A 23383-nucleotide genomic window follows, 5' to 3' on the forward strand; every position below is an offset into this window, starting at 1 on the left:
TTCTGATTAGGAAAAACTGCAGTTCACCAAGATGCTATATTTGTTATTCAGTGAGTCATACTAAAAAGCCTCATGTTCTTAAATGACATAAGGAAATGGAATCAAGAGAAAAATCATGATCACAAAATGCACCATTCCAAAAATCTAGAGTGGGACAGAAAGATCAACCATCTAAATGCAAACCTCCTTTGAACCGGAACTGCTATAACCAGGGCAGCAGGTTGCTCGAGAATGGACGTTGATTTTCCCAGGCAGCGGGTAAAGTTGTAAACAGTGGATTGTCTACTACTGAAAAACTCTTTCAACATGTTCAGTGCAGATCGGCTATCCTTTAATATTCAATGTACAACACCATATCCACACATGCTATAAATGTACATAAGTGTCAGTCATTTATCTCTGAATTTTCATGTCCCAACTCCAATACCTAATGTTTTAGAGATGCTTGGATGATTATATCATAAGGTCCTCACTCAATATATATTTTCACCTTTTTTTTTTCTTTTAATATGCTTGATTTGTTTGGAATCTCCTTTCAGTTTTTTTTTTTTTCCCAAAGTGGACAAGTTTTTCAATAGGCTTTGGTATGGGGCTGCAGTGAATGGGAAACAGTTAAACCGTGGTTACATGCTAAGTGACTGGCTTAGGGGATGAAAAAGAGAAAAAGGAGTCACCGATGGAGTCATCAGTCAGCCAACGCTCCTACTCCTAGGAGCGTAGGAGTGGGAAATAAAAACAGATCCAGAGAAACAGAAAAAATAATAAGTTAAAAGCCAATCTGAGTGGCACCTAATAAGAAAGGGAGGCACATCTATGCATCTCAAGGCAGCAAATCCAAATAGGGAAGAGGCCAGAAATAGTTGATTGCATTTATTTTAAATAGTAAGGATATAAGGAAATAGTAATAACAGAATAGGCCAAGGTGGACAAAATGAATGAGATAATACACATATTGGTGTGCAGCTGGTGGGCACTGTTGAATATTTAATACTATGTGAGCTTTATGGGACATGATAGTAAAGGCATGCGGTTATTGCAGCCAATTGGAAGCAAAAGCTATCATAAGAGAATAATGATTGTTGGTGATAGGTTTCTTTTTAAGTAGAGATACTATTAGCAGGTTTATGAAGTGAGAGAAGACATCTGTGCTGACTGTACCAGAGTCTCATGACCTTGTATGGTTTGCTGGGGGAAATGGAAAACAACAGCAATAACAAAAACCTAGCTTCACTAGCTCCTTGCTCTCTATTGCAGGAAATCCCTGAAAAACCAGATGGCACAAGTTACTCAGAAGAGATGAAAGGGTTTTCCATAATTCAAATAGGAGCAGGAAGAGGAAGTGTGGGAGTAATTACTGGATTAAGATCACTGAAAGACAAGGTTGTCTTTAAGGGTGAGTCCTTTGGTTGGTAAATTTCATATAGGAAAAATTCTCAAGTAGTTGCCAATAGCTAACCTTCAAGATGAAGTACATAAACCCACTGACAGGCAAACATGACTGTCGGGTTTGTTTCAAACTGCCCATACTTATTAAAGCTCTTCATTGCGCTAGGTCAGGGAAAAGTTACATAGCGTCCCTGATTATACTTCATACTTCATTTCTAAATCTGAGTTCTGAAGGGGTGTGTGTGTGTGTGTGTGTGTGTGTGTGTAGAGAGAGAGTAGGAATTCTGAGACCTGATAGTGCTCACTCTGGAGTTTGATAGGGATAATACAAAAAGAGAGAGGCATTTAAGGAGGAACATTAAAAAAAATTGAAGACTAAGGGCTCACCCCTAGCTAGGAATACACGTGACCCTTTTGCCACCCAAACCATACCATTGCCATTTGAATCACTACTTAACTAAATGGTAGAAAGCAATTACAGTAAGTGCTCAACTTAATCACTTTGCATCCATACAGAGACCCCTGGGACTTCTCATAAATTTCATCACACAAAGTGCCCACAATTCTCTGCCTTGCAGAAATATGTTTCTTACAAGGATTTGTAGTGGCTTTCCTACTAAATTTCTGGACTGTTAAACTCATTGTTCTATATTTCTGCTGTCTGCTGTTAAAAAGAGAGGCCAGTTCAGGTTTTGTGGACTGTAGGAAGTTTGTTTTATCCATTTGGGAAATCAAGATTACATCTTCATGGGACTAGAGATTGTGGAGAACTCATTCCTTCCAACGCCAGCCCCTGGTGATCTCATTCTAGTGAGTAAAACCTCAGGTCAGTTGATTGTAAATGGATTTTTTTTTTTAAACAAGCTTAATTCAGGCTTTTATTGCTCTTGTGTTCAGTGGATTCATCTTGTGACTGGCTCCGGATTGTGCCCTTCTCCCATCCCACACCAAGCTGATTTGCAACTTCACACAATTGTTCCCAAGGAGAGAATAATTGATGACTCAGTATAAACACATCACTACTCCTAGAAAATATAATTCATGAATGCATTCCTTATTCAAAAACATTTAGTAGCATTTCATAGGGAGGAGATCAGCATATTATCAGAGAAAAGATTCATGCCACATTTTGTTTAAAAATCTGTTTCATTACTTCACAGTCACACTTCAGTAGGCCAGGCTATAATGGTTTCTTCTTGGCCTTTGAAACGCTCCCTTTGCTTCTTCTGCTTTATAGAGACTCAAAATGAATTATTCAGATACTTGTGAGCATTAAGAAAAAATGGCCTAATTTCTGAATAATGCCAGTATTACCTTCTTAGTCAGACTGTGGGAAGAATATGAGCTCATTCCTCTCCCAGAAACACCTTTCCTAACCTTCTTTCCCCTTAGTACATCCATTTAAACCTTCTCAGCCTTAGATTTTTAACTGAGATACAATTTTATCTGAGAGGATTTTCGTCTCTCCTTTACATATCCAAATATGGTATAAGTTGATCTTTCATCCTATAGAATTCTGTGCTCCTCCTCCCAAATCCCACTTACCAAATTGCATTGTTAATAACGTAGGTTACTTACCTGCATCTTTGCTTTAAAATGTACTTGGGGGAATTTCCTTTTTAATCTGCCTCCCCCAATCTAATGCTTAAACATAACAGGTGATCTAAAGATATCTTGGACAAGTAGCTACCATGGAGAAATTCATGCCAGATACCATTCTAAATGTTTTACATATTTAACTCACTTAAACTTTACAGTAACCCCGTAAGGTATGTACCATTAACATTCCCAATTTAAAGTTGGAAAAATTAAGGCACAGTGAACTTTCATAATGTGTTGAAAGTCTTGCAGCTAGTAAATGGTATAGCAGGGTCAGTTCCCAAAACGAAGAAGTGAAGGGTAGGCAAAATGTAGTAGGCATGCACTATATATTCAGTAGATCACACTATGGATTGCCCAGATTATCTAATAACAAGGTTTGGAAGTATTGAAAGGCTTGTTTTTATGAAATGCTCATTAATGCATTCTACTTCATAAACTGAATGTTTGCAGTGGAATTTTATTCCATCAGCACATTTGCATATAAAGTTATTTAAATTAACTTTTTTTAATGCCAAAAAAAAAAAAAAAAAGCAAAAAGCAAATCAACCAAACCATTTCCTCCCCAGTTTCGGCTGCAATCAGCAGTCATAAATCCTTAAGTGTTAAGTTATGTTATTTTTGAGAACTGATTTGACATGTCCTAGATTTCAAATGTAGATGCTGCAGAGGACCACATGAGCTTTTGAATAAAAATTGGTATATAGGACATAAACATTAAGGAAGCAGGTAGAAAGACACAGCTATCTGAAGAGTCAGATTTGAACTACTGCCATCTAGTGATTTGAGTCAACCATCGGCCCCCACACACTCACAGATACACACTAATTACAATAATTGACTTTGGTTGTGGCTTCTTCCTCACTCCAAATATCCTGGTAGCAAACTCTTCCCACAACATTTTGAGGCCTCCCTCACATACTTTAAAAATTATAATTAAAAAGGAGGACAGAATGGTAGGATTGGGAAAGAGAAGGGTTAAATGACAGAAGAGACATCAATATAAGGCAGAAACACCAGAACAGTCGTGTAAATTAGACGAAGAAAAGTGAACATCAAAAGTAGTGGAAATTAAATATTATTGATAATAGAAGAAAATAGAAAAATTGATGCAAAGATAAGAGAAGGCAGCATGAAGGAAAAGGGGCTTTCTGATTTGTTTGTTTTTAAGCAAGTAACAGAATATGATAAAACAACCATATGTGGAATTGTGAAATCACCAAACATAAAAAGACAGGGATAGGTAACACCAACAGAGATAAAGAAAAATGATGAATGAAAGAAAGTGACTGAACTGAGAGTTTAATCTTGGAAGAGGGACTTCAAGTTTTTTGTTGTTTTTTAAGTAATAAAACCAAAGTGGCATATTCCTTGTTCAATGTAATATAATTGGAACTATCCAATGTTCTGGATGTACAACTCTTCATTAAAAGAGTTTTAATTACCTTCTGGCTCCCTTGAGATACTTTTAAACTTGCACCTGGAATCAGGGAAATGGACTGTACCCCAAAATGAAAATTTAGGGAATTTTATTATTATGGCACTCTTTGCAATCAATCATATCGAGCAGCCACGCCTTAGCAATGTGCATTCAGTTGACTACTGATATTCAGGTATTGTTATAGTTTGCTGCAGGGTCACCTACATCAGCAGCAAATAATGACACCTAACATCTACTTCATTTCATGTTTTGAAAGCATTTTAATGTATGTGATATTTTATTTCCCGAAAAATGGTGTCTGGAAGACAGAGCTGGTAGCATCAGCCCCTTTGACAGATGTGGCATTTGGGTTCTGAAATGTGTCTGAACTTTTCCAAGTACTCAGCTAGTGAGTTCTTTGTCATCTGTCTGCAAGTCTGGCAAATATGCTTTCATTAGCAATATTTCTATTCTCTTTGAGAGAAGGGAAAGCTACTTTTCTTTGTTCCAAAGTAATATTGGAGTTTGAAGCCAGTGTGCATAAAGCTGTGAAGGAGGTGTTGCTACTTCCTTTTTTTACAGGAATCTCTTTAGAGAGAGATTGCTTTGCTTCCTCCTGAGGGATCTCATACATTTGAAGGGTTTCTGGCCAGGTTGGGAATGAATTTGAGAAGCCCTTACCTTGTGGGTTTTCCACCATCCTTCTATGGCTTCTTCCATTTTCAGATTCTATTGTGCATTGCTGTACTGAGAGTATTACTTCCTTTGGTGATATACATGAGTGCATCAATATATTTGTAAAAAATCAATCATTTAAATCTGTTCAAATGCTTTATCTGTGCAGAGAACTATCCAGAGCCCTGCAGGGTTAGAACGATACTAAAAATACTGCTCCTTATTTCACGAAGTTATAAATTATGTAGAGCATTGGAATTGCACTTTGGGTAGATATCCATTGATTTATACTTTCAATAAATAATTATCTGGTATCAACTATGTATCAGGTCCTAGTTGCCATGTACTGGGGATACAAGGCAAACACCACCCTGTTCTTATGGAGCTTATTGCTTCGGGAAGGATGGCATGAACATTACTCTTGCTCCTACGCTAAGCAGCTACTCATAATTGCCTATGGATAATTCCAGATATTTCTCAGACTTAACTTTTTTTCTAGTTAGGATAAAAGTAGTCCTGTAGCAACCCCTTCAATTGGTGTACTTCTTTGCAACTTCTACATTTGAAATCTAGGACATTTACTTTTGGTTTTCAAAGGAGAGTATAGCTTGGCTTTTAACAATTTGTTTTCAGTCTGAACTGGAAAAAAAATGACCCAGTTCATCAGATTTACCTAAAATGGGAGGAAACAGTGATATAAATTGGTACAAAAATATCTGGTTAGTTCAACTTGATTTTCATGGATTTAGTGGCTTTTAGAGCTGCAAGATTTCATACAGTGCTCAAATTTTGTAGACCAGAACACTGTTGAATAGATGAAAGGGAAGGGGATAGGAGGCAAAGGGACAAATTAAGAGAACTTAGCAATACAGGCTAGAGTAGTTAATGACTCACCTTGGTTAGCAGCTGTGAAAACTGAGAAAGATGTAAGTAGAAATAAGGGAGATTATGGAGGTAAAATCTGCAGAAATTAATATTGATTGTGAGAAATGAAGGAAATGGGGAACATGCAACTACTGTGAGAATTTTTTTAGCCTGGTACTGTTACCAGAACTATGGACCACAGAAAGAGAAGTTATTTGAAAGAAATTATAGCTAGACAGAAACTGCAGTGCTGTGTGACCTGACAACTTAAAAATAATATAAATAAGTCAGCAGGATACCCCGGATGAATCTAAGCAGGGATTTAAATTTTGTAGCCAAGGAAATCTATTCTCTGCCCACCAGAGGTCCATGGGTATGTGTTCATGAGTATGTGGGCTTTGGGGGTTTTGGCTGAAGAGGGAAGGAAAGACTGGTGAAAATGCACTTGGAGAGAACAGATAGAGGACAGGATGGAGTCTCTTATTGGGTTTTGCTGCTAGGACTAAGTTGATCTTTAATAGAAAGAAGGCAAGCAAAACCCATCAATGAAAGAAAGCAAGAATAAGGAAGAGAGGGAGGGAAACTCTTCACTGCAATTGGAATATTCATTAAACCCATGTGAAACTCACTCACTCTGGGGACTCTCAGTAATATTTTTGTGTGTGGGAGAGGAGCTCTTTTGGGAGCTGAAGCTCTTTCATTAGTGAATGGAGACAGGAATCAGGAAATGTAAATTATCATTATTATTATTATTATTATTATTATTATTATTATTACAGTAGTCCTTCCTTATCCATGGAGGGTAGGTTCCAGGACTTCCAGTGGATGCCTGAAACCATGGATAGTACCAAACCATATATATACTGTATTTTTCCCTATACATACATACCTATGATAAAGTTTAGTTTACACATTAGGCATAAGGCACAGTAAGAGATTAGGCATAGTAAGAGATTATCAGTTGATCGTATAATAGAAATATAACAATATACTATAATAAAAGTTATGTGAATATGGAATATCTCTCTCTCAAAATATCTTGTTGGACTGTACTCATCCTTCTTCTTGCGGTGATGTGAAATGATGAAATATCTCCATGATGATATGAAGTGAAGTGAATGACATAGGCACTGTGATGCAGCATTAGGCTACTACAGTATTGACCTTCTGACATACATCAGAAAGAGGATCATCTGCTTCTGGTGATCCTGGATTATCAAGCCATGACAATGTTGATGGTTGCATGTCAGGAGCAGATAATATTGATGACTAACAGGTGAGTGGCACAGACAGCATGGATATCCTGGGCAAAGGATGATTCACATCCTGGGTAGAATGGAGTGGTTTAGCACAAGATTTCATCATGCTACTCAGAATGACAAGCAATTTAAGAATTATGAGTTACTTATTTCTGGAATTTTCTATTTAATATTTTGGTACCACAGTTGGCTATGGAATAATGAAACTGTAAACAGAAAAACTGTAGAGAAGGGGGAAATTTCTGTATTATTAATGTGGCTTTTTTAAACAATAGGCTGATGATTACTGGAGACATCTGAGCTTTGGATAAGAAGAACCTCTGAGAGTTAAACTATTAAATCAACACACAATGAATCATGATAAAGATATAAAAATGGGTTTCCTGACCCATAGGACTCGGATATAACTTGGTATATCTAACTGGATAAAGAAAATGTGGTATACATACGTGATGAAATACTAAAAAGCCATAAAAAGGAACAAGATCATGTCCTTTGCAGCAACATGCTTGGAGCCAGAGGTCATTGTCCTAAGCACATTATTATAGGAACAGAAAACCAACTACTGTTTGTTCTCACTGATAAGTGGGAGCTAAATATTGAGCACACATGAACACAAAGAAGAGAACAGTAGACTCTGCGAAAGTAGAGGGTGGGAGGAAGATAGAGATCAAAAAACTACCTATCAGGTACTATGGTTATTACCTTGGTGGTGAAATAATCTGTAACCCAAAACCCTGGGTTGTTCAATTTAACCATGTAACAAACCTGCATATGTACCCCCTGAACCTAAAATAAAAGTTGGAAGGACAAAAAAATTTAAATAACAAAAATAAATCTGTTAATTAAAAAACATTGATTATCTATGGAAGCCTAGAGGGTGGAAATAATATCCTTTATTGATTGAGGACTCACTAAATGCCAGGAACTATGCTAAATATTTTATATAATTATCTTATTAATCCTTACAACAGGTATTGATTTTTTGTTTTTTTTCCACAGGAGGAAACAGAAGACTGAGAAGAAAAGGTCACATAGAGCTGGAATTTAAATTCAGATCTATTATACTCTTAAAAACTATGGAAGAGTGAGTAAGAATAAGTCACGTATTTCAAGTGTTTTGCCCCTATGATCAAAATTACCCTTATTATGAACATAGAAATGTCAGCATATCTGGGCCCAACTACACTAAATTTTAAATCACCTGACTACGCCATTTTGTTCTGATTCTTTGATCGCCAATGAACTTTCTAAATATAATTTGACTTTTCATGTAGGTTTTCCAATACTAGACAGGCTGACAAAACTCTTCTGCACACTCTGGTGTTTGTGTCTGTCTTGGAAAATTGTTTGGTAGATATCGATCTTAAGAATGTGGCAGTTGATTCCACCAATGAGCACAAACTCATTCTTAGTCTGCTTAAAAACTAAGATAATACATTGAGGACCAAGATAATTTCACCCTATGAGAACCCCGGAAAGGCAACCAAATGATATATTTATTCATTCATTTGCTCGTCCATTTGCTATTCTTCATTATTACTTTCTGCAAAGCACTGTGCAAGTCATTGGAGATGCAGTGCTATAACAAGAGACATATTTTTATTGTTCTCAAGACCTAGTATACTAGGAAATAGAGACATGGAACAAATCTTTCTTCAAGTAGTTAACTTTAATAATTATTGTAGGACCTAAGAACTGCAGGGTGTGATGTAGGTATGGAATAAGCAAACTTATCTGATATAGGGAATCAGAGCAAGTTTACCTGTTGAAAGTTTTCTGCATTACATTTTGAATATAAATGTACTTCTGATACCTCAATAGATTTTTGGGAGATGTTGGGCTTTTAATTAAAAATGACCAGCGAGTGATCTAAAATAGCTTCCTGGAAGTTGGGGTGGGGAAGAGAGAGAGAGAGACAGAGAGAGAGCAAGCTAGAAAATAATGCTGATGGTTTAAATGGTGGGAGTGGATGAAAGCAGACGCAAAGAGGAAATGGCAGAGTCGTCTTTGGGACACCTATCCTTAGAGGGCAGGAGGAAATTGAGAAATCAAGGAAAGTTATAAAGTAACCAGATAATAAAAAGTATTGGCATAGTTCAGTATCACAATATTCAAAGGAAGATAAGACTGAAAAGAGGCAGGAAAGATTGTCACCAGGATCAAAAACTATGGATAAGAGAAATAGATTGAGGACAGGAACTGAAGGTTGTGGTAGAGGTTACTGAACTATAATAGACCCATTCTGCTCTTCTCTTTTATAAGCAAATGGATTCCTGATTCTTAGCTGAGCACAATGTTGCCCAGTAAAAGAATTACATGTATCCACCTATTTTGCATCTGTATGGGCCATATGAATAGTTCTGACCAATTACATAAACAAGAAATATTGAGTGGCACCTCTCGTAAGTGCTATTCAAAAAAGGGGAACGTTTCTTTCTTACTCCCTTCATTTAGTTGGTTGTTTGGAATGTTGGTGCATGCTAACGGGTCCAGCAATCATGGTAGGCCCTAGAAGATGGATACTACATTCCTAACATTACAAGGACCTTGAAGAAGTTATACATCTTTCCCCTATTTTCTCCATCCTCAGTGAAGGGGTTAGCTTGAATAAGAAAGCAGAGGGCTTCAATAGAAATTTTGAGGTATGTATAATGGTGAAATATTGAAGAAGAAAATAATAGTCTTTCGTCCATTTTTCTGACCAAATAATGATGGCCCTTCCTGTCTTCTTTCATAGTGGGAAAGATAATACAAGCTATTAAAAATATGTTATTCTAGATCTTACTGTGTAATCTATTATTAAATTTCTGAAGGTAGCATTTTCACTTTTATCACCTGTATGTTTCTCCATGGTGTCTAGCAGAGGCCATGTCAAATGGTAGAAACTCATCTATTCTCAGTGACCATGACTCCTGGCCATAACTGAGTGGACAGTGGATAGGACATCTGAACCAAGTTGGTGCAATCATATTGGCTCTTTCAGGATCTTGGAATTTGGGATTTAGAGACATCCGTGACTTATATGAGTATACTTGGAAGTTATAAGGCAATGGCTGTCCTGTATGTACATAGAGAGGCAGAGACAACAGGTATGGAGAGAGAGAATGATAAAGCAGCCATATAGAAGAAAGAAAGACATGTGTTCCTTGACAGAGAGAGAGTTTAAGAGAGAAAGGTAGAGGTAGGTTGAGAGAGAGTAATAGAGAGAGAGAGAGAGAGAGAGAGAGAGAGAGAGAGAGAGAGAGAGAGAATGATAGAAAGAGTAGCTACTGGATTTTTGATCTGTCTCCAGGCCTTCTGAGGTCTGCTTGCACTTCCACACACCATCACTCAAGATAATCTCTGTGATGAGTCTTTGTAACTTGCACACCAAAAAAAAAAAAAAAAAAAAAAAAGTCTTCTTGCATGATAATTATTCCCTGCAGTTCCGCAGAGATCTTCTAAGGGAAAAAATATAAGTCCACTTTACCCAATCTCAGAATGGCCTTATTTTAGTTTTATGACAGTTGCTAGTGGTCCAGAGTATTTTTCAGGTTCCAAGGGAGATATGGAGACATGGGCCTATTCAAACAGCTGGAAACAAGACTGGCACTTGAGGATGTACTTGGGACTATAGTTAGAGGTGATGATAGAAATGGAAAAAGTGAATGAGATGATCAACTCCTAATTTTAGAAGCTCAAACACTCAAGAAACCAAAGCATTGTGAATGGAAAAGAAAAGATAGGGCACAATTCTAACTTTAAAATAATTATAATCTAGGTAGAGAAAAGTAAAATACACACATATGCACCCAGAGCTAAATGAGTGCTACAGATTATAAGCATTATAAAATATAAAGAAGATACCTATTATTGCTGGGCTATGATTTTCAGGCATGAAGAAACTCAGGTTTGATTTAGACTATGAAGGACAACCTAGGTCTTGCAATGGAAAATGTAGCTGACTTGAGGTCAGCTTTTCTACTGACTAGATATATGACTGTGATCAGCCACTTTACATTTCCAATTTCACGGCAGTTTCCTCCTCTATAAAATGAGGGCTTTGTATTGGATTCACTAATTCATTTAAAACATAAACTGTAAGTGCCCACTGTAATGTACAGAACTAGGAATACTGCATAAACACCAGTCTTCTAAAAAGACTGTCACTCTGATGTGGCTATGAACAAAGGACAGTGGGAGGCAACTAAGCTGCCTACAGGTAAAGAAAAACTCCATTGAGACCACGTTTGGATGAATAGGAATTGTTAGGTGAATCCGATAATGATGGAAACTTCCAGAGAAAGGGTTGCATAGATCATTGCAAATGTTTTTTGTAGCATTAATATTTTTCTTTGCTTCTGCTTTGTTTAGAGGAGGAGGAAGGGAGTGAACAAATGTTGGGTAGGAGTTAAGCGTATGAACTAAAGAGAAGATAGAAAGAAATAATTTCCTGAGCTTCTTCAAACCCTTAAAATGTATTCAAAGTGAATTCCATGAAGGAAAACACATGAAAAAGCAGATAATTAAAACCTCCTTTGCCTCCTCTGTATTTCTGTCTTGTATAAGATCTTAGAGATACTGAAAAAATGATATAACAGGATTCATGTCCCTCATAGACGTTTAGGACTCCCATCCAGAGACAGTGTGTGGAGTGCTTAAGAATTTGGGTTTTGAAGACAGATCACATGCTAGCTAACACCACCACCTACTAGTTGTAAGATCTTAAAAAAATTTAAACTCTTTTGTACCTTTGTCTTCTCATCTGTAAAATGGAGATGACAACAATAGTTACTTCCTATGGTGAGAATTAAATGTATTAATCATATAAAGTGCCGAGAACCAGCACATAAAAGCACACTGGCATTTTAAAATAATAGCATATTAGTTATTATTACATGGTATTCCATAGAGAGTTCACCACTGAGGTGAGGTGAGCAATGGCAATGTGCCTCCCTACGTTAGTGAGTAACCTGAGGGTGCTTCCCTGTGCATGGTCTTCAACAGGGATGGCTTCGAATTTGCTTATTTAGTCATGATACAAAAGTATGTCCAATGAGGCCCTATTTCAGGCACGGTGAACTATATGAAAGGAGAAACAAATAAGCCATGAAGTACAATAATTCCAACACAAGGCAGTACATTTTAAATATCAAACAAATATTTAGGACCTCAGAGGAGGCAGATGTGACAGCTGCCTGAAACATCAGGGGACACTTCTTGGGTGGCATGAGAAGTGTACAATGACAGACATCATTTCAGGGACTGGAGTCAGGATTTGCCTCAGCTGGTTTGTGCACCCTCTTTGCATTCACAAGCCTTTCTTTCTTCTCCCCTGAGCTTTTAGAGCAAAATCTGATCCAGAGCCTGGGGATGCTGGAGGAGCGTCAAGGCTGGGAAAGTAACATGCACTGTGTTCGCAATCAACAGAAAAGATATTTTTAAACAAAAACAATTTTCCAAGTTTCCAGGAAAAGAAACAAAAGGCTTTTCTAAAATGAAAGGAACTGTTCTTCTTGTTCTGTGACTTTTATGTCACTTGGACAACAAGCCAGTGCTTAGAAACGGTTATTTTCCTGTCGACATCACTGCATGGATACTTCTTAGAAGGACATAACAGCATTAGCACTCAATCCCAGGCTCTGCTCACCCTCCAATGGCAGTCATTTTCAAAAACAATAAAGATATCTATGCTTGGTCTCTCTGTCTTGATTACACTGCAGGCACAACCTGTGTGGGGAAACAATATCCTGGATCATACTGAAGGTTCGCACAGATGGAACATTAGTGGGAGGGGTTGCCAGCTACTTCCCTGCCAACTTGTTAGTGCTGGAGACATTATCCTCTTATTTTGCCAGTTTAAAAGAGGATCAGTCGTAAAAATTCACTGTAGGCTCAGCAACATAATTATTATCTATGGTCTCTGCATTAACTGTGAGGAAACATCATAGTCTGAATCTGCCTAATTTCAAATGCCAAGCTGTGCCCACATTCAGCCCACAACTGAACCTGAATACTCAGTATATCCCTAGCACTGCTACTGCTGTCATCATGGCGGATGTTAAGTATGGGTTTGCCCAAGCTATGATGTTTAACTGTTGCCTTACTGCTTCTGTATTTCTTCTGTTTCCCTGACCCTTTTCAACACCAGCCCCATGCAATTTAAAACTATTAAAAAGGTAAAAATCGGTGTCACATTTAGTTCTGGTACTCAGTACAGAAGCGCCAAGCCCCTGCAAATTTGGAAAACAAACTCCTTAACAGATGGGCCACATAAAGTTTACAACATGTGCAATGTGGGAGGTAGTACGGCTCTGGGCAAGAGACAGAAGACTGGAAGTTCGGGAGCTCAGGGTTTTTGAATTTGCTTTTGCTTTTTGTTTGTAGGAAGATCACAGAAGCTTATATCCTTCAGTTCTCTCATATGACCTGATATCTACCTTATAAGTGAGTGAGTAGCAAGAAATCAGGCATTTTTTTTCCTAACATGAAACAGTATCAAAATGCTATTGCTCCTGCTGGGATTATGTGCAACTGGTATCAAATTGTTAATAAAACGTGGCTGCAAGATCTGGAAAAATCCATGATGTAATCTTAGATCTAAGAGACAGTTCTCTTTTATTGAGGACAGGTATATAACTAATGAGATACTGTTACTAATAGAAAGGATGTTGCTAGCCTGAGACAAATCTTTGAAAAAAGGTTGGATTGTGATTTCTAAATCTACACAACCAAAATACCTTTGGAGTGGCCTTTGGAAACCTGCCATGTTAGAACAATTTTAGAATGAAATTCTTATGATATGAATTTGATAATAGTCTAATAACAGAGGTTCTCAAACATAAATGACCTATTTAAAATTATAAATGTCTGAGACTCACCACCAGTCTGTGATTCAGAATCTTTGGAAGTAGAGCTAAGAAATCTTTAGTTTGAAAAAGTTCCAATGACCAGTTGTACTTGGGCATTATCATAATCCATAAAAGCAGATAATCAATAAGAAAGTTTTTGAACAAATTAAAGTTGACTAAAATTCCAAAGCCAAAGAGAGAAATATGGAAATTGTCATTTAAAAGGACAGATAATTGGCATAGGAGAAAATAGGAGAGAGAGAGGAATGCTAAGAAGAAAAATCCGCAGTTCAGGCACAAGGAAGAGAAAAAAAGCAGCCTTTGACAGTATGTCTTAGTCCACTTTCTGTTGCTATAATTGAATACCACAGACTGGGTAATTGTTTAAAAAATACATTTATTTCTTACTGTTCTGTAGGGTGGGAAGTCCAGGTTCTAGGGACTGTATCTGGTGAAGGCCTTCTTGCTTGTGGGGACTCTCTGTGGAGTCCTGAGGTGGTGCAGGGCATCCACGGTGAGGGAGTATATGATAGGGAAACAAAATCTATTTTACAACAAACCCACTCTCATGATAACTAACCCACTCCCATGATAATCCATTAATACATGAACCCATTAGTCCATGAATCCATGAATGGATTAATCCATTCATGAGGGCAGAGCCTTCATGACCTAATCACCTCTTGAAGGCCTTACTTCTTAATACTGTTACATTGGGGATTAAGTTTCAATGTGAACTTCAGAGAAGACAAAAATTCAAACCATAACAGAATAATAGGGATCCTGAAGGTGAAAGTGGAAAGAGAAATTTATCAGTGTGAATAGAGAAAAATCTCTGCAGAGACTCAAAATATATGTGCCACCTTCCTTATAGAACTTCTCAAATTTTGCTTCTATTTTTGCAGCATGTCCAATTTACAATCCATTTTCCAATCTGAATTCAGAGTTCACTTTTAAGAATTCAAATATGAATCATAGTTCTGGCTTGTTCAAAGCACCCGGTAGCACTCTTATGCTGTGCGGAATCAAATACAAAGCATTGTCCTGTATAAGCTGATTTTGCCATACTTGTCCAGCTAAACTTTGCTTCACTTATCTGATTGCTGTTTTCTTTGTAGGCACACTGACCTTTTGCCATTCTTGAGATACGCCAAATTTCTTTCCATCTGGGGCCTTCAAACATATTCTTTTTCTAGTAAAATTTCATTCAGTACTCCTCCTGCTCTGCCCACTGCCACTAGTCAACTGCAAATTTCTAGCCATCTCTTACCTCAGGAATGATATATCATTACTCAGAGAGGACTTCTCTGACCAGTTTAATGTAACTTAGGTCCCTTCATTGTAATGACAAGTTACCATATATTTTCTTGATAAAGCTAATCATAAGGCCAGGTGCATGCCTATAATCCTAGCACTTTGGGAGGCTGAGTCAGGTGGATCACATGAGCCCAGGAGTTTGAGACCAGCCTGGGCAACATGACACAACCCCATCTCTACAAAAAATGCAAAAAATTAGCCAGACATGGTGGTGCATGCCTGTAGAGCCCGGGGGGTCAACATTGCAAGGAGCCTTGATTGTGTCACTGCACTGCAGCTTGGATGACAGAGCAAGACCCTGTCTCAAAAAACAAAAAAACTAACCATAGTTTGTAACTTTATATTTACTTATGATTGTTTATTATTTGGGGAATTACTATTTTGTTGATTATATTTGTACATTGTCATGGTGTACATTTGGTATTTTGTTACATGCATGTAACGTGTAATCATCAACTCAAGGTATTTAAGATATCCATCACCTCAAGTATTTATCATTTCTATGTGTTGGGAAGATTTCAAATCCTCACTTCTAGCTATTTTGAAATATACAATACATTGTTGTTACTTATAGTCACTCGACTCTTCTGTTGAACATTGGAACTTATTACTTCTACCTAACTATGTATCTTTGCCCATTAACCAAAATCTCCTTATCACCCTCCCCGACTACCACAACACACACCCTTCCCAGCCTCTAGTATCTAGCATTCTACTCTCTACCTCCATGAAGATCAACTATTTAAGCTCCCACATATGAGTGAGAACATGTGATATTTGTCTTTCTGTGCCTGGTGTATTTCACTTATTAAGGACCTCCAGTTCCATCCATGTTACTGCAAATGACAGGATTTCATTTTTTTTTTTTTTTTTTTTTTTGGCCAAGTAGGATTTCATTGTGTATATACTATATTTTCTTTATTCATTCATTTATTGTTTAACACTTAGGTTGATTCCATATCTTGGCTGTTATGAATAGTGCTGAAATAAACATGGGGGTGCAGGTACCACTTTGAAATAATAATTTATTATATAATATATGATTTTATATACAATAATTGCATTGATATATATCCAGTAGTGGAATTGCTGGGTATGATAGTTCTACTTTTAATTTTTAAAGAAATCTTCATACTATATTCCATAGTGTGGTACTAATTTACATTCCTATCAACAGTACAAAGGACTTTTGTTTTCTCTATATCCTAAGCAGCATCTGTTGTTTTGTATTGTTAATAACCATTCTTACTGGGGTAAGGTGATACCTCAGTGTAGTTTTAATTTGCATTTCCCTAATAACTACTGATGTTGAGCATTTTTTCATATACCTGTTGGCCATTTGTATGCCTTCTTTTGAGAATTGTTTATTCATATTCCTTTGCCCACTTTCTAGTATGTTTATTAGTGTTTTTTGATGTCGATTTGTGAGAGTTTTTTGTATATAACGGAAATTAGTCTCCTGTCAGATGAATAGTTTGCAAATATTTTCTCTCATTCAATTGGCTGACTCTTCATTCTGTGGATTGTTTTCTTTGCTGTGCAGAATCTTTTTAGTTTAATATAGTCCAATTTGTCTATTTTTTTGTTTCTGTGGTTTGTGCTTTTGAAATATTTCCCATAAAATCTTTTATTTTTATTATTTATTTTTAATTTTTTATTTCCGTAGGTTTTTGGGGAACAGATGGCGTTTGGTTACATAAGCAAGTTCTTTAGTGGTGATTTGTGAGATTTTGATGTACCCATTTTTACCTAAACCAATGACCTATAGTTTTTCTCCTGTTTTGTTTTTCTAGTAGTTTTATAGTTTTATATCTCACCTTTAGGTTTTTAATTCACTTTGAGTTGATTTTTGCACATGGTGAGAGATAGGGGTCCAACTTCATTCTTCTGCATATGGTTGTCCAGTTTTCCTAGCACTATTTATTGACTATTTATTGAAGAGGATGTCTGCTCCTCAGGGTATATTCTTGGTGGCTGTGTTGAAGATCAGTTAGCTGTAACTATGTGCATTTTTATCTGGGTTCTCTGTTCTGTTCCATTGGTCTCTGTGTCTACTTTTATATCACTATCATACTGATATGGTTTGGCTCTGTTTCTACCCAAATCTTATGTCAAATTATAATCCCCACATGTTGGATGAGGGGCCATGTGTGAGGTGATTGAATCATGGGTGTGGACTTTGCCCTTTCTGTTCTTGTGATAGTAAATGAGTTCTCACGAGATCTGGCTGTTTAAAAGTGTGTAGCACCTCCCACTTCACTCCCTCTCTCCTGTTCTACCATGGTAAGACATACTTGCTTCCTCTTTGCCTTCCGCCATCATTGTAAGTTTCCTGAGTCCTCCCCAGCCATGTCCCCTGTGGAACTTTGAGTTAATTAAACCTCTTTTGTTTATAGATTACCCGTCTCAGGTGGTTCTTCATAGCAGTGTAGGAATGGACATACACATACTGTTTTGCTTACTAGACCTATATTTTGAAGTGAGGTAGTGTGATGCCTCCAGCTTTATTCTTTTTGCTTAATGTTTCTTTGGCTATTCAGACTCTCTTTTGGTTCCCTACAGATTTAGGAGTGTTTTTTCTATTTCTGTAAAGAACGATGTTGGTGTTTGATAGGAATTGCATTGAGTCTGTAAATTGCTTTGGGTAGTGTGGTTATTTCACCGTTATTCGTTCTTTCTATCCATAACCATGGGATGTATTTCCATTTGTTTATGTTATCCTCAATTTTGTTTCTTTAGGGTTTTATAGTTTTCCTTGTAGAGTTATTTAACTTTCTGGATTAAATTTACTCATAGGTGAATTTTGTAGCTATTGTAAATGTGATGACTTTCTCGATTTATTTTTCAGCAATTTTATTTTTAGTATATAGAAGCCTTACTGATTCTTACATGTGAATATTTTATCCTGCAACTTTACTGAATTTATCAAATCTAAGAGTTTTGCTTGAATATTTTTAGTTTTTTTCTAAATATAAGATCATGTCATCTAAAAATAGGAACAGTTTTACTTCCTCTTTTCTAATTTGGATGCCTTTTATTCCTTTTTCTTGCCTGATAGCTCGGGCTAGGACCTGTGGTACCATGTCGAATAGGAATGGTGAAAGTGGGCATTCTGTCTTGTTCCAGTCTTTAGAGGAAAACCTTTTAGCTTTTCCCCATTTAGTATGATTTTAGCTGTGAGTTTGTTATATGTTACCTCACTATTTAGTATGATGTTAGCTGTGAGTTTGTTATATGTTACCTTTATTTTTTTAGTTTTTAAATTTTTTATTCTTTTTGGAGATGGAGTTTAGCTCTTGTTGCCTAGGCCGGAGTGCAATGGTGCAGCCTCAACTTACCGCAACCTCCACCTCCTGAGTTCAAGCGATTCTTCTACCTCAGCCTCCCGAGTAGCTGGGATTACAGGCATGTGCCACCATGCCCGGCTAATGTTGAATTTTTAGTAGATATGGGGTTTCTTCATGTTGGTCAGGCTGGTCTTGAACTCCTGACCTCAGGTGATCCACCCACCTCGGCCTCCCAAAGTGCTGGGAATACAGGCATGGGCCACTACCCCAGCCTATGTTACCTTTAGTATGTTGGGTTATGTTTGTTCTATACCTAGTTTGTTGAGAGTTGCTTTTATTAATCAGGAAGTGATGCTGGATTTTACCAAGTGCTTTTTCTGCATCTATTGAGATGATCATATAGTTTTTGTCTTTCATTCTGTTGATGTGAGGTACCAAATTTATTGATTTGCATATGTTGAACCATCCTTGAATCAACAATGAAATCCAACTTGATCATGGAGTATTATCTTTTTGATGTGCTATTGGATTTGGTTTGCTAATAATTTGTTGAGGATTTTTTGCATCTCTGTTCATCAGGGATACTAGTCTATAGTTTTGTTGTTGTTGTGTCCTTTTCTGGTTTTGGTATCAGGATGATGTTAACCTCATAGAATGAGTTAGGGAGAATTTCCTCCTCTTCAATTTTTAGGAATAGTTTGAGGAGAATTTATTTTACTTCTTAAAAAGCATGGAAGAATTAGGTGGTGAAGCCATCTGGTCCTGGGCTTTTCTTCGTTGAGAGACTTTTTGATACTGATTCAATCTTGCTACTAGTTGTTGGGCTGTTCAGGTTTTCTTTTTATTCCTGATTCAACCTTGGTAGGTTATATGTGTTCAGGAACTCACTCATTTCCTCTAGGTTTTCCAGTTTACTGGAATATAGTTTTTCATAATAGTCATGTCACTGTGTGTGTATATATATATGTGTGTGTGTGTGTGTGTGTGTAAATACATACATATATATATATATATATATATATATATTTTTTTTTTTTTTTTTTTTTTTTTTTTTTTTTGAGACAGAATCTTGCTCTGTCGCCCAGGCTGGAGTGCAGTGGTACAATCTTAGCTCACTGCAAGCTCCACCTCCTGGGTTCACGCCATTCTCCTGCCTCAGCCTCCCAAGTAGCTGGGACTACAGGTGCCTGCCACCATGCCTGGCGATTTTTTTTGTATTTTTAGTAGAGATGGGGCTTCACCGTGTTAGCCAGGATGGTCTCAATCTCCTGACCTCATGATCTGCCTGTCTCAGCCTCCCAAAGTGCTGGGATTACAGGCGTGAGCCACTGAGCCTGGCTGGCATGAGTTTTTATATGTCCTTTTTTGTTTTGATTTTGTTTATTTGTGTCTTCTCTCTTTTTTATTTAAGATTTGTTTGTGGTCTAACATATGATAAATCCTGGACAGTGTTCTATGTGCCAATTGGAGGAATATTTATTTTTAGTTTTTGGATAAAATTTTCTATAAATGTCTATTAGGTACATTTGATCTAAAGTCTAATTTAAGTCTGATGTTTCCTTGTTTATTTTCTTTCTAGATAATCTGTCTAATGCTGAGAGTGTGGTGTGGAAGTCACTGACTGTTACTGTATTGAAATATATCTCTTTCTTTAGATGCAGTAATATTTGCTTTATGAATATGGGTGCTCCATGTTGGGTGCATTTTATACTTAGAATTGTTACATCTTCTTAATGAATTGGTTACTTTATCATTATGTAATGAGCTTTTGTCTTTTTTTTTTTTTTTTTTTTTTACTGTTTTTGACTTAAAGTCTGTTTTATCTGATATAAGTAAAGCTAATCCTGCTTGCTTTTAATTTCCATTTTAATGGAGTATCTTTTTCCATCCTTTTACTTTGAGTCTTATGTGTCTTCACAGAGAAGTGAGTTTTTTATAGGCAGCATATAGTTGGGTCAATAAAAAAAATCCATTCAGCCAGTCTGTGCCTTTTAAGTGGAAAATTCATTTACATTCAAGGTTATTATTGGTAGATGAGCACTTATTCCCATTATTTTGTTGTTGATTTGATGGTTGTTTTCTCTATTCTTTGTTTCTTTATTTCTCTTCATTGTGGTTTGGTCATTTTCTGTGGTGGTAATATTTATGTCCTTTCTTTTCTTCTTTTGTGTGTTTGCTTTGGCGGTACATTCTATGCTTTGGTGGATTTTCATGATATTGATCTGTCCTTTCACTTTCAGGTGTAGGACTCCCTGAAGCATATATTGTAGGGTCTAGGAGTAATGAATTACCTCAGTTTTTGCTCGTCTGAGAAAGACTTTATTTCTCCTTTATTTATGAAGGATAAATGTTTCTGGGTATAGTATTCTTGGTTAGTAGGCCTTTTTTTTTTTTTTTTCCCCAGCACTGCTGGCGTGTAAGGTTTCTGCTGAGATATCTGATGTTAGTCTGATGGGGTTTCCCTAATAAATGACTAGACACATTTCTCTTGCTATTTTCATAATTCTCTCTTCACCTGACTTCTGACAACTTGATTATAGTGTGTCAGGGAAAGGACAAAATGTAACTTTTTGGGTTGCATCTATTTGGAGATCTCTGAGCTTCCTGTATCTGAATATTTAAATCTTTTGCTAGACTTGGGATGTTTTCAGTTGTCATTTTATTAAATAGGTTTTCCATGACTTTGGTCTCTTCACCTTCTGAAACATCCAAAATTTACATATTTAGTTGCTTTATAGTATCCCATATGTCACATAGGCTTTTTCATACATTTTGATTCTTTTTTTTGTATGTTTTGAGGTGTTTTTTGTTTGTTTGTTTTTAGTTTTACAGAGTTATTTCCAAAGACTGTCTTCAAGTTCTGAGGTTCTTTCTTCTGCTTAGTCTTGTCTATTGCTGAAACTCTCAAATGAATTTCTTGTTTCATTCACTGAATTCTTCAGCTCTAAGATAGATATCGTATTTCTGGTTTCTTTAATGATATCTATCTCTCTGATAAATTTCTCACTCATGTCCTGAATTTTTAATCTGATTTCTTTGTATTGTTTTTCTGTTTTGTTTTTCTGTATATCACAGAGCTTTTTTAATATCATTATTTTGAATTCTTTTCCTGGGATTTCATAAAATTATTTTTTCTTTAGAATCTATTGCTGAATAATTGTTGTGTTCCTATGGAATTTTAATTCTCTTTGTTTCTTTTTTGTGTTTCTTGAGTCCCTACATTGATATCTGGTGTCTTAGTTGCTTCTACAAATTTTAAGGATAGTTTTCATGGGAAATGTTTTTCCTGGAGATGTATCTATGGTGTTGGTTGGATAGGACATTTTATCTTTAATTCTGGGTACATGCAGTAGTGTAGTCTCTGTATGATTTCTTTGGCTGTAAACAATGTCAGTGGTGCTTGTGATTTTCTTAGTGGCTTATGCTGCAGTTGTTAGTGGAGGCTGTGGTGGGGTTTTGCTGAGGATGAAGATGCAAAGTGGGCCAGTCTTCGGGCCCCATTGGTGACAGTGGTGGCCTATGCATGTGTGACCTTGGGCCCCTAGTCAGCATACAGAGTTTTAGTGGGTACAAATGGGCCAATTCTTAGCCTTCTAGCTTTCTGGGATGCTGGTGGTGGGCTGGGCAGATGGCAGGTCTTTGTTCCCCTGCATAATGTGTGTGGTATAAAGAGATGGAAGTAGTGGTGGTGAGTCAACCCTTGGGGTCTGAAGCAGCAGATGTTTGTGTTAGCAGTAGCTACAGTCTGCTGAGTGTGCCATTCTCTAGGTGGCACATGTGAGTGACAGTAGCTTGCTGTGACAGTAGTGGCAGGTTGGGTGAACACATTCTCAGGTCCCTAGGAGGAATGAACAGATGCCAGTGGTGGTGGACAGAACAGTGCAATCCCTAAGCCCTTGTGTCATGTGCTTGGATACTGGACGGAGAGCAGTACCAGGCTGAGAAGGCCTTTCCTTAGGCTCATTGGTGGTGCATTTGGATGCTGGCTGTGGGTGGGAGATTGGGGTGATCTGAGGCTCCTCTGCAGAGTGCTTATGTGGCTGCAGCAGCATTGGTGGAATGTAGGGGCAGTCTGTTCTCAGAGAGCATGCAAATTACCTATAGTCCTGCTACTTGGGGAAGGGGAGCAGAGTTGCTAACCATGACTGTAGCCATGGGCAGACAATTCTCACACTCTGTGGGGTGTGCTCTTTAGCCCCCAGTGGAAGCATCAGCAGTAGGGTAAACTAGTTCTCAGGGTACATGCCAGTGGATAACAGCAGTCCTGCTAGTGAGGAAGGTGGGTCGCTGCCAGTGATGTGCACTTTGGTCCCCAGCAGCAGTAGCAGCATTTCAGTTGGGTGACAGTAGAGCCTATCCTCAGAGTGTGTGTACAGCATCACACTGCTGCTGGGGTGGGTTTGGATTGCTTTCTGTGGTAGTAATCCCAGGTGGGTGATTATCCGAGTCCAAGGAGTATGTGATTTGGCTCCCTTTGTCCCAGGAGCAGCCTCCCCAGCACACTGTACCATCCATTCCCCATGGTGCAGGACACTGTGTTTGCTAGAGTCCTGGGGATCCTGCTGCTCTGCTGGGTCTGACTGGTGTTGTGCTGTGCAGACCTCTGGATGAACATAGCGGGGATGTAACTGAGGCTCCAGGAATATGGAGATGCAAGGCTGTTGGGCTTCAGGGCAGGATGCAGTATAGGGCGGGCTGGGCTCTCAAAATGGTGCCATGCTGCAGCTGCCTAGAACTCGGGGT

At 37.6% G+C, this 23383-nt stretch overlaps 1 long non-coding RNA gene across 1 annotated transcript; it reads left to right on the plus strand.

Moving 5' to 3' along the window:
* The first annotated feature begins 8229 nt into the window (after nt 1-8229).
* Nucleotides 8230-12885, plus strand: LOC104662551. Its single transcript, XR_748008.2, has 2 exons — nt 8230-8290; nt 12533-12885. It is a non-coding gene; the product is annotated as an uncharacterized LOC104662551 (long non-coding RNA).
* The last annotated feature ends 10498 nt before the right edge of the window (nt 12886-23383 follow it).

This window comes from Rhinopithecus roxellana, chromosome 10, assembly GCF_007565055.1.
Source record: "Rhinopithecus roxellana isolate Shanxi Qingling chromosome 10, ASM756505v1, whole genome shotgun sequence".
Classification (NCBI taxonomy): Eukaryota; Metazoa; Chordata; class Mammalia; order Primates; family Cercopithecidae; genus Rhinopithecus; species Rhinopithecus roxellana.